General features: G+C 48.2%; 1 protein-coding gene across 1 annotated transcript in view; it reads left to right on the plus strand.

The window, feature by feature from the left end:
- Positions 1-5,196: 5,196 nt before the first annotated feature.
- The window catches only part of HHAT (hedgehog acyltransferase), a 568,477-nt gene continuing 561,114 nt past the window's right edge, over positions 5,197-12,559 (plus strand). Inside the window, exon 1 of the mRNA XM_077485722.1 lies at positions 5,197-5,322. The gene's annotated coding sequence lies outside the window, so the exon portion shown is untranslated. The remainder of the gene's footprint in view (positions 5,323-12,559) is intronic.

The following is a 12,559-nucleotide window of genomic DNA, read 5'->3' on the forward strand; positions in this document are numbered from 1 at the left end:
TTGAAAAAAAAGTCCACGGCTGCTGTGGGAGGCGGCCGCGGCGGCCATTGCAACACAGGGGGCAAGTGTCTTCACTCTGACTTCTACACTCTTACGATTCCAGGAGGGGGCAATTGACCCCCCCCCCCCCCCCCTTCTTGCCCTATAGTGCGGACACCCATGGGCAGGATCAAGATTCAGGGGTAAGCAGAGGTCAGTAACATCAGGCAGTGAGGTACGAAAGTGGATGGGCAGAATCTTGGACAGAAGTCCAGTTTAAGGTCCGTAATGGAGACAGCAAACATGGGCAGACAAGGGGTAATCTGTAAGCTGGTTGGGTAGATGGTGGATCCGTGTAAGTTTCAGGATCAGGACCACAGGAGAAAAGACTGAAAGAGCATTCAGCAATGATCCTGTACAGAGCTCAGGTTTAAATACCCGCCTCAGCACCAGTAGACATGCACTTTAACTGGGTGAATAACTATGCTATTTATTTTTTAATTAATAAATCCTTTAGAGTGGGTTAAATCGCATGAATTCCCATGTCAAGATGATTTCCTCAGTCCAAACCTGCAATGTGATCTGTGAAATGGCAGTTTATAGGACATTGGGGGTTATTTACGAAAGATAAATCCATGTTGCACTACAAGTGCAAAGTACACTTGAAATTGCACTGAAAGTGCACTTGGAAGTGCAGTCGCTCTAAATCTAAGGGCTAGATCTGAAATGAGTGGAAGCTCTGCTGATTTTATCATCCAATCATGTGCAAGCTAAAATGCTGTTTTTTATTTTACTTGTATGTCCTCCTCGGATCTACAGCGACTTTACTTCCAAGTGCACTTTGCTCTTGTAGTTTGCACGTGTAGTGTGCAAAGTGGATTTGCCTTTAGTAAATAACCCCCCTGTGTCATCAATGCAAAAACTATAGCTGCATGTGTGCTGATTATACGCTGTTATGTTAAATATAAACAGCAAAAAATGAAGTCCATATCTCTTTATTAGTGGGGGGTGTTTTGCTATCCTAATTCAGCCATGAAAACTGCTTCAAAAAGGTAAATGGAGTCATTGTACCTGTAGTAAGCAATCTAATGTTTGTTATATTTTCTAACTGGGAGAAATAAAATAAAAGTGGAGATGACTAGTATAAAAAATAAACCAGCATTTCATTGTATTGCATTCTGTGTTGTTTTATATATATATATATATATATATATATATATATATAGATCTGTATCTATAGATATTGATCTATCTATATATATATATATATCTATATATATATATAGATATATATATATATATATATATATATATATATATATATATATATATATATATACACACATATATATATATATATATATATATATAAGATATAGATGTATAATCTATAGCTATATCTATATAAAAAAACACAGAAACAAATAAATAGCAGTCTGTACTGCCCTCTAATGGGCTCTTGTTAAAATACATACAAGTGGTTGAAGTACCAGTAACATATCTTTTTGCATGAAGCAACAAATTCAATCATTTTTATATTTTACAGGTATATACAATATACACAACACTGCATGTTGTACATTCACCTCAGCCCTTGCCCACGAGGAGTTTACAATCGAATGTCCCATCTCACGTAGACATATTAGGGCCCATTTAGAGAGTAGCCAGGCAACCTACCAGCATGTCTTTGGAGTGTGGGAGGAAACCCAGACAAGCTCAGGGAGAACAGGCCAAGGAGGACCCCAGTGCTGCCAGGCAGAAGTGTTGCTGATAACTAAGCTATTGTAGACCAGATCAGGAAAACAGCCTGGGTGACAAAGCCTGGGTGCTGGTCCCCTCAAAGACCCTGTATGGTTAGTAAGTGTTGTCATCCTAGGCAAGGAAATGTGGTAATTATAGAATCACCAGGTGAAAATAAAGACTAAAAATACTTGATGAGTAATATGGTGTGCAGAGGTGAGGAGTCATTCTGAGTACAGAGATCAGAAGTAATTCTGAGTGCAGGGGTCAGTAGTAATGCAGAGTGCAGAGGTAATGAGTAATGTAGAGTGCAGGGGTCAGGAGTACTACAGAGTGCAGAAGTTAAGATTCGTGCAGTGGCCAGGAGTATTGCAGAGTGCAGTGGCCAAGAGTAATGCAGAGTGCAGGGGTCAGGAGTAATGCAGAGTGCAGGAGTGCAGGGATCAGGTGTAATTCAGAGTGCAGAGGTGAGAGGTTATGCGGAGTGCAGAGGTCAGGGGTTATGTGGAGTGCAGAGGTCAGGGGCTATGCGGAGTGCAGAGGTCAGGAGTAATGCAGAGTGCAGAGGTCAGGGGTTATGCGGAGTGCAGAGGTCAGGAGTAATGCCGAGTGCAGAGGTCAGGAGTAATGCAGAGTGCAGGAGTGAGGGGTTATGCAGAGTGCAGGGGTGAGGGGTTATGCAGAGTGCAGGGGTGAGGGGTAATGCGGAGTGCAGGGGTGAGGGGTAATGCGGAGTGCAGGGGTCAGGAGTAATGCGGAGTGCGGGGGTCAGGGGTGATGTGGAGTGCAGGGGTCAGGAGTAATGTGGAGTGCAGAGGTGAGGGGTTATGCAGAGGTCGGGGCAATGCAGAGTGAAGAGGTCGGGGCAATGCAGAGTGCAGAGGTCGGGGCAATGCAGAATGCAGAGGTCGGGGTTAATGCAGAGTGCAGAGGTCGGGGGCAATGCAGAGTGCAGAGGTCGGGGTTAATGCAGAGTGCAGATGTAACGTACCTGATAGTAGAGTCTGGTATGCAGAGAGAGGCATCTCTTACACCTCTGACTCAGGGCCCCTGATAGAGAAAACAGGAGGCACAGGAGTGCGGAGTTGCATGAGTGCCTGGCAAGGTTGCTGTTGGACGAGCTGGACCGGAACTGAAGCAGAAACAGACCCAGGAACAGTTGTCGGACTGGAAACTGGAGCTCAGACAGGTGCAGGCGGATACACTGGAAGCGTAGGCACACTAGTCCAGAGCAGATGGACACTGGAGCAGAGTCAGGTGCAGGCGGATAGACTGGAAGTGTAGGCACACTAGTCTAGAGCAGATGGACACTGGAGCAGAGTCAGGTGCAGGCAGATAGACTGGAAGTGTAGGCACACTAGTCTAGAGCAGATGGACACTGGAGCAGAGTCAGGTGCAGGCAGATAGACTGGAAGTGTAGGCACACTAGTCTAGAGCAGGGGGACACTGGAGCAGAGTCAGGTGCAGGCGGATAGACTGGAAGTGTAGGCACACTAGTCTAGAGCAGGGGGACACTGGAGCAGAGTCAGGTGCAGGCGGATAGACTGGAAGTGTAGGCACACTAGTCTAGAGCAGATGGACACTGGAGCAGAGTCAGGTGCAGGCAGATAGACTGGAAGTGTAGGCACACTAGTCTAGAGCAGATGGACACTGGAGCAGAGTCAGGTGCAGGCAGATAGACTGGAAGTGTAGGCACACTAGTCCAGAGCAGATGGACACTGGAGCAGAGTCAGGTGCAGGCAGATAGACTGGAAGTGTAGGCACACTAGTCTAGAGCAGATGGACACTGGAGCAGAGTCAGGTGCAGGCAGATAGACTGGAAGTGTAGGCACACTAGTCTAGAGCAGGGGGACACTGGAGCAGAGTCAGGTGCAGGCGGATAGACTGGAAGTGTAGGCACACTAGTCTAGAGCAGGGGGACACTGGAGCAGAGTCAGGTGCAGGCGGATAGACTGGAAGTGTAGGCACACTAGTCTAGAGCAGGGGGACACTGGAGCAGAGTCAGGTGCAGGCAGGTTCAGCAACAGGCTGGCAGCGAGGTGGCAGAAGGAGTGGACAGGAACGTAGTCAAAAGAGGCCGAGGTCAGGTGCAGGCAGATAAGCAGGGGTAGTTAGGAGCAAGCCGGGTAGGGTCAACTGGAGCAGGTACAGGCAAATGATGATCAGGGAACACAGGTAATGCTGTACACTAGGCAGCATCGATCCAAGGAAGTAAGGCAGTTTAAATAGTCCGTTAGCGCCACAAACGTCACTGGACGTGTGCGCGGCATTTCGTGCAGCACCAGTGTGCCTGTGCGCAAATGTGCCCACGCGGCCCTTCTCAGTGAGACATCTTGGATGCTGGCGTGCCCTTCCTGACAGCAAAGATGAGGGGTTATACAGAGTGCAGAGGTCAGAAGTAATGCAGAGTGCAGGAATATTGTTGAATGCAGAGGTCAGGAGTAATGCAGAGTGCAGAGGTCAAGAGTAATGCAGCGTGCAGTGGTCCATAGTATTTCGGAGTGCAGGAGTAACGCAGAGTGCAGGTGTCAGGAGTAATGCAGAGTGCAGCGGTCAGGAGTACTGCATAGTACAGAGGCCAGTAGTAATGTAGAGTGCAGAGGCCAGTAGTAATGTAGAGTGCAGAGGTCAGGAGTAATGCAGAGTGCAGGTGTCAGGAGTAATGCGGAGTGCAGAGGCCAGGGTTAATGTGGAGTGCAGAGGTGAGGGGCTATGCAGAGTGCAGAGGTCAGGAGTAATGCAGAGTGCAGAGGTCAGGAGTAATGTGGAGTGCAGAGGCCAGGGATGATGCAGAGAGCAGAGGCCAGGGATAATGCGGAATGCAGGGGTCAGGTGTAATGTGGAGTGCTGGGGTCAGGTGTAATGCCGAGTGCAGGGGTCAGGAGTAATGCGGAGTGCAGAGGCCAGGGATAATGCAGAGGTGAGGGGTTATGCAGAGTGCAGGAGTAGTACCGAGTGCAGAGGTCAGGGGTATTGTAGAGTGCAGAGGTCAGGAGTAATGCAGAGTGCAGAGGTGAGGGGTTATGCAGAGGTCAGGAGTATTGTGGATTGACCGATGGTGTGTGCTGTGATACATAGCGTAGCACCAATCCCAGAACATCGCAGTTTGCTTTGTTTTTCACACGGCTTTATTTGAACGTCACTTGTGTCATTTCAATACAGTTCTATGCTCCATGGCGGGTTACAATGCAATGCTGTGTCTTGCCCCCCCCCCACAAACCTTCTTTCTCTTTAGCATACACCACACCAACACCCTGACTATGTCTTCAGGCTGCACTAGCAGGCTTTCCCAATGTATCTCTGGAGTGAATTCATTTTCTGATTGGACTCATCATCATTATTAGAGTCTGAATGGACCTCCTCAGTCCTCACACTCAGTGAAGAAGGACAGAGCCTCCAGTCACACACATGACGTCAGAAATCACAACACTTCATACACCGCGCGAGCGGATTTACGCAGGCGCAGAGAATCAGCCCAGCATCGGGGCGCATGCGCAGTACGCTCCCGCTGGAAGTCTGCGGCGGTCCGACTCTTTAGTTTGTTGGCCAGGGGAGGTAGCGCGCATGTGCTGGCCGGTGTGAGGCGTGCGGGCGTTGCTTCAGGTGAGAGGCGGGCGGGGGTCAGGTGAAGAGTAGCGGGGAAAGAACTGATTCCGGTCCCGTTTTCATGGGATGGATTCCTGTTGGAGATCTGAAGTTGTCTGCCACTTTTATTTCTACACGCCAGGTGGCGCTGTGGTCAGTGTGTCTATATACTGAGCTGTGATTGGAGGGATAATGACCACTATTCCATTCCCTGGCTTCCTTCTTCCAGGATTGCACTGCTGATTGAAGCTGACCTCCAGTTTTCTCTCTTGCACAGGTGTACCAGCTCCTCTCCTGGACTGGGATGGCTTCCTCTGATGTTGCTGCACACTGCGAGCTTCTCATAGTGTGCAGTACAAGCTGCAGCAAGTATCATTAACCGCTTCAGCCCCGCAAGATTTTACCCCCTTCCTGACCAGAGCACTTTTTGCGATTCGGCACTGCGTCACTTTAACTGACAATTGCGCGGTCGTCCGACATTGCACCCTAACAAAATTGTTATTAAAATTTTTATCGGGACTGCGACATTATGGCGGACACATTGGACACTTTTGACACATTTCTGGGACCATTTGTTTTATAGAACTGATCAGAGCTATAAAAATGCACTGATTACTGTAAAAATGTCACTGGCAGGGAAGGGGTTAACACTAGGGGGTGATCAAGGGGTTAAGTGTGTACCCTCTCTGTGTTCTGATTGAAGGGGGAGGGGACTGTCTAGGGGAGATGACAGATCGCTGTTTATACTCTGTATTAACAGACAATCTGTCTCCTCTCCCCTGTGAGTTTACACAGATCCCAGTTCTTGGTGTGTAACCAGCGATCGCGGGATCCTGGCGGTGATCGCAAGCAGCGGACGCATGCGCCCCTAGTGGCCACAGGCCAAAGCGAAGTAACATAACATCCTTTCGCCCAGCCATGCCATTTTGCCGCAGTATAACTGCGGCGGCTGGTCGGCAAGTGGTTAAATAGCCAGCAGACGTCCAGCGTTATCTAGCCCAGAATGAGAAAAGCCGTCGGTGCTCCTCGTGCCCCTGGAGTGGCAGTCCGGGGGGCCAGAAAAGTTCATGGTGGGGTCACTTATGGCACCTTGGCTCACTTTTTTTTTTTGCACAGCACGTGTACTCTTTACTTACTCCCCATTAGTGCGCTCTTTACTTACTCCCCATTAGTGCGCTCTTTACTTACTCCCCATTAGTGCGCTCTTTACTTACTCCCCATTAGTGCGCTCTTTACTTACTCCCCATTAGTGCGCTCTTTACTTACTCCCCATTAGTGCGCTCTTTACTTACTCCCCATTAGTGCGCTCTTTACTTACTCCCCATTAGTGCACTCTTTACTTACTCCCCATTAGTGCGCTCTTTACTTACTCCCCATTAGTGCGCTCTTTACTTACTCCCCATTAGTGCGCTCTTTACTTACTCCCCATTAGTGCGCTCTTTACTTACTCCCCATTAGTGCACTCTTTACTTACTCCCCATTAGTGCACTCTTTACTTACTTCCCATTAGTGCGCGCTTTACTTGCTCCACATTAGTGCACTCTTTACTTACTCCCCATTAGTGCGCTCTTTACTTACTCCCCATTAGTGCGCTCTTTACTTACTCCCCATTAGTGCACTCTTTACTTACTCCCCATTAGTGCACTCTTTACTTACTTCCCATTAGTGCGCTCTTTACTTACTTCCCATTAGTGCGCTCTTTACTTACTCCCCATTAGTGCGCTCTTTACTTACTCCCCATTAGTGCGCGCTTTACTTGCTCCACATTAGTGCACTCTTTACTTACTCCCCATTAGTGCGCTCTTTACTTACTCCCCATTAGTGCGCTCTTTACTTACTCCCCATTAGTGCGCTCTTTACTTACTCCCCATTAGTGCGCTCTTTACTTACTCCCCATTAGTGCGCTCTTTACTTACTCCCCATTAGTGCACTCTTTACTTACTCCCCATTAGTGCACTCTTTACTTACTCCCCATTAGTGCACTCTTTACTTACTCCCCATTAGTGCACTCTTTACTTACTTCCCATTAGTGCGCTCTTTACTTACTCCCCATTAGTGCGCTCTTTACTTACTCCCCATTAGTGCGCTCTTTACTTACTCCCCATTAGTGCGCTCTTTACTTACTCCCCATTAGTGCGCTCTTTACTTACTCCCCATTAGTGCGCTCTTTACTTACTCCCCATTAGTGCGCTCTTTACTTACTCCCCATTAGTGCGCTCTTTACTTACTCCCCATTAGTGCGCTCTTTACTTACTCCCCATTAGTGCGCGCTTTACTTACTCCCCATTAGTGCGCGCTTTATTTACTCCCCATTAGTGCGCGCTTTATTTACTCCCCATTAGTGCGCGCTTTATTTACTCCCCATTAGTGTGCGCTTTACTTACTCGCCATTAATGCGCGCTTTACTTACTCCCCATTAGTGCATGCTTTACTTACTCCCCATTAGTGCTTACTCCCCATTAGTGCGCGCTTTACTTACTCCCCATTAGTGCTTACTCCCCATTAGTGCACGCTTTACTTACTCCCCATTAGTGCGCGCTTTACTTATTCCCCATTAATGCTTACTCCCCATTAGTGCATGCTTTACTTACTCCCCATTAGTGCGCGCTTTACTTACTCCCCATTAGTGCTTACTCCCCATTAGTGCGCGCTTTACTCACTCCCAATTAGTGCTCGCTTTACTTACTCCCCATTAGTGCGCGCTTTACTTACTCCCCATTAGTGCGCGCTTTACTTACTCCCCATTAGTGTGTGCTTTACTTACTCCCCATTAGTGTGCGCTTTACTTACTCCCCATTAGTGTGCGCTTTACTTACTCCCCATTAGTGTGCGCTTTACTTACTCCCCATTAGTGCGCTCTTTGCTTACTCCCCATTAGTGCGCTCTTTGCTTACTCCCTATTAGTGCGCTCTTTGCTTACTCCCTATTAGTGCGCTCTTTGCTTACTCCCCATTAGTGCGCTCTTTGCTTACTCCCCATTAGTGCGCTCTTTGCTTACTCCCCATTTGTGCGCTCTTTGCTTACTCCCCATTTGCGCGCGCTTTACTTACTCCCCATTAGCGCGCGCTTTACTTACTCCCCATTAGCGCGCGCTTTACTTACTCCCCATTAGTGCGCGCTTTACTTACTCCCCATTAGTGCGCGCTTTACTTACTCCCCATTAGTGCACGCTTTACTTACTCCCCATTAGTGCGCTCTTTACTTACTCCCCATTAGTGCTTACTCCCCATTAGTGCGCGCTTTCCTTACTCCCCATTAGTGCACTCTTTACTTACTCCCCATTAGTGCTCGCTTTACTTACTCCCCATTAGTGCTCGCTTTACTTACTCCCCATTAGTGCGCGCTTTACTTACTCCCCATTAGTGCGCGCTTTACTTACTCCCCATTTGTGCGCACTTTACTTACTCTCCATTAGTGCTCGTAGTGCTTACTCCCCATTAGTGCGCACTTTACTTGCTCCCCATTAGTGCTCGTAGTGCTTACTCCCCATTAGTGCGCACTTTACTTACTCCACATTAGTGCTTACTCCCCATTAGTGCGCGCTTTACTTACTCCCCATTAGTGCGCGCTTTACTTACTCCCCATTAGTGCGCGCTTTACTTACTCCCCATTAGTGCGCGCTTTACTTACTCCCCATTAGTGCGTGCTTTTCCTAGTCCCCATTAGTGCTCGCTTTACTTACTCTCTATTAGTGCGCTTTTTACTTACTCCCCCTTAGTGCTCACTCCCCATTAGTGCGCGCTTTACTTACTCCCCATTAGTGCGCGCTTTACTTACTCCCCATTAGTGCGCGCTTTACTTACTCCCCATTAGTGCTTGCTTTACTTACTCCCCATTAGTGTGCGCTTTACTTACTCCACATTAGTGCTCGCTTTACTTACTCCCCATTAGTGCGCTCTTTACTTACTCCCCATTAGTGCTCACTCCCCATTAGTGCGCGCTTTACTCACTCCCCATTAGTGCGCGCTTTACTTGTCAGGCTTTCCTTCCTCACGGGATCTCATTTTGGGAGAGCCCCACCAAGTACATGGGTGGACCTCACTTTGGCAAGTCCCTTGAAAAAATTGGGTTCTGCCTGGTTGTGGCTGGGTGGAGCACGAGTTCCCCAGTCCCCATCAGGAGTCTTGCGCCCCGAGGGGTCGAGTCCAGGGTGCACTTACTTTTTTTTTGCATCTGGTGTTAGTTTCAGGTGTGGGCACCGCAGAGCTTAAAAAGAAAAGGGGTACTCAACTTGAAAATTAGGCCTCAATTGCTGCCCTCGACCCCAGGAGAGGGACTCACAGCGCGTTTTCACACTTCAATGCCAAACAATTTTAGCGTTGCTACATATTTGTAGCATATCGCAAAGCATACTGAAGAAGTGAAAGTAAAATAAGTCGGAGCATTGGTGTCAGTGGATGCAATAATCTCCCCCATCATTGGTGTCAGTGGATCTAATAATCCCCCCCCCATCATTGGTGTCAGTGGATCTAATAATCCCCCCCCCATCATTGGTGTCAGTGGATCTAATAATCCCCCCCCATCATTGGTGTCAGTGGATCTAATAATCCCCCCCCATCATTGGTGTCAGTGGATCTAATAATCCCCCCCCCATCATTGGTGTCAGTGGATCTAATAATCCCCCCCCCATCATTGGTGTCAGTGGATCTAATAATCCCCCCCCATCATTGGTGTCAGTGGATGCAATAATCTCCCCCATCATTGGTGTCAGTGAACTCCCCAAAAATAACCTCTATCAGGGCTCAAAATGTCAAGTCCTGAGCTACTAGCCAGGCCTTAAGGGTTACTTGCCACCAGTTGCCCCACCCACTCTCTACCCTGCCCGGCCCCTAAACACGCTCTCATAAATTATCCCATGAAATTACACTTAAATGTTTTATGCAGAATTAAGTTACAAAACAAAATATTAACAACTTTATCAGTGCCTGTCATTGTAGCCTCACCTGTGCCCACCAATGCAGCGTGACCAGTGCCCGCCGTTGCAGCATGACCGGTGCCCTCTATTGCAGCCTCACCAGTGCCCACCATTGCAGCCTCACCTGTGCTCATCATTGCAGCCTCACCAGTGCCCACCAGTGCAGCGTGACCAGTGCCCGCCGTTGCAGCATGACCGATGCCCACTATTGCAGCCTCACCTGTGCTCATCATTTCAGCCTCACCTGTGCTCATCATTGCAGCCTCACCAGTGCCCACCATTGCAGCTTGACCTGTGCAGAGGAAGAGAGAGGGCGGCCGGATCATCACAGAGCGGGAATTGCCCATTGTAACGGCTTTCATTTGAATTGCCGTCCACTCGCGGTCACACACAGTCCTGCCTTCTGGCCCAATGCCTGTGACAGACAACATTGGACCAGTGTTCTGTCTATCACAGGTCAGGAGGCGGACGGTGAGTGACTGCGAGTGGACAGCAATTCAAATGAAATCTGTTACAACGGGCAATCCCCGCCCTGTGATGATCCGGCCGTCTCTCCTCTTCCTCCGCGCTCTCTTCCCCTGGGTGATCGCTGGGAGAATGGCTCCGGTTGAACCCCGCCTACCCACGGTGCTCGCCGAGCCAGACCACGCTCACCCTCAATCATTTTCCAACCGCAAAGTGCGAGTAGAAAATTTGAGGGCTGACCTCCATCATTGGTGTCAGCAGATCGATCCCCCGCTGAGCAAAGCAGAGTCCGTCGGGCGGACCAGTGAAAGTGTGAAAATGCACATTTTAATGTGTGTGCGAAAAATTAAAAAAGCTCCAGTAGCGAAAGGATTTAAACCCTAAATAATAAAACAAACACTAGAGGGCAACAAATGTACACAAGTACATTTTTTTTTTTCCAGCAAACCGCTTGCTGCTACCTTGTGTTGCTCGGTACAGATCGGCCTGATATCTTTTACTGTAATGCAGATCGATTTAAAGAGGTTCAGGTTTGTTTGTTCTCTCTATGAGGGATCTCCCTGTACTTTTTAGCATCTCCCTCCCACCGTAATGTTTCCTCATGTGTTGTGTGTTATTTATTTTTATTTTTTTTAATGTTGGAGCACAAACAGCAGCAAAGTGTTTTCCCTTTGTGTAGCAAAAGAGAAAACAGTTCTTGCTGAGATTTGTACTGAAATGCTTGTTAAAGCTGAATTGCAGGAATTTAGCTCCTTTGTAAAAAAAAAAATATATATATATATATATGAAGGCACACTATGAGTTAAGTCCAAGGAGGTGCATGACATCTCCTGAGCTTATCGTTATTATTTGCATCTGACAGTCTTATGCTATCATTGTTTTCTGGGAGTCGGACGCTGAAGCTTCATGCCTAAGCATGTTCAACATTAGAGTTGGGGCAGCTGCTATGCCCACCTCTCCCCTTTTCTTGCCCAATCACGGGAGACTCATTTACAAAATACAACGTCGTCTCTGAATCGGGAAGGGAGGGCATATCTGTCCCCTGTGCCTCTCTCACAGCCCTTGGTGTTAGTGTATGTTCCGGCAGAGCTATAAACCCATCAGATATAAATAATTAAGAAACGTTCAGTAGATGTCATGGACCTCCTTGGACTTAAAGCGGAGTTGCGCCCAAAAATTGAAATTCCGCAGATCTGACCCCCCTCGATGCCACATTTGGAACCTTTTGGGGGGAGCGGATACCTGTAAAAAACAGGTATCCCCTCCCACTTCTAGGCAATCTTGTGCAGTGATCTAGGCAATGTCCATCCCTCCTCTTCCTCCCCACCCTGCTGCCTTCTGGGAGACGCACAGGTTCTAGAAGCCAGGGGGACCACTCTGAAAGCGCAGCGCGACTGGCACATGCACAGTAGGAAATGGGGTGTGAAGCCTCAAAGCTTCACTTCCTGTTTCCCTTAGTAAGGATGTCGGCGCCTGTACCCGGAGCCAATGGACGGGTCACCTTCGGGTGCTGACATCGCAGACTCCCTGCACAGGTAAGTGCCCTTATATTAAAAGTCTATAGCTACAGTATTTGTAGCTGCTGACTTGTAATTTTTTTTTCACCCAGACGGAATTCCTCTTTAACTCATTGTGTGTCTTCACTTTTTACAAATTGGCTGAATTCCTGGAATTCAGCTTTAACTTTTGTCTGTGAACCTGCATGAACCAGATCCAGCTAGCAATGGTTAATTTGGTCACATTGTTCTCAAGTAGAGATCTTGAATTGCAGTATGACACTATGGGGGTCATTTACTAAGATGAATGCGTTGCGCCGGTTCATACCTTAATTGGTGCGCCTGATAAATCATTAATTGAGCGTGTGAACCGGGGCAT

This window comes from Lithobates pipiens, unplaced genomic scaffold (genome assembly GCF_037356315.1).
Source record: "Lithobates pipiens isolate NorthernLeopardFrog02 unplaced genomic scaffold, aLitPip1_a1.2 Scaffold_18, whole genome shotgun sequence".
NCBI classification, from domain to species: domain Eukaryota; kingdom Metazoa; phylum Chordata; class Amphibia; order Anura; family Ranidae; genus Lithobates; species Lithobates pipiens.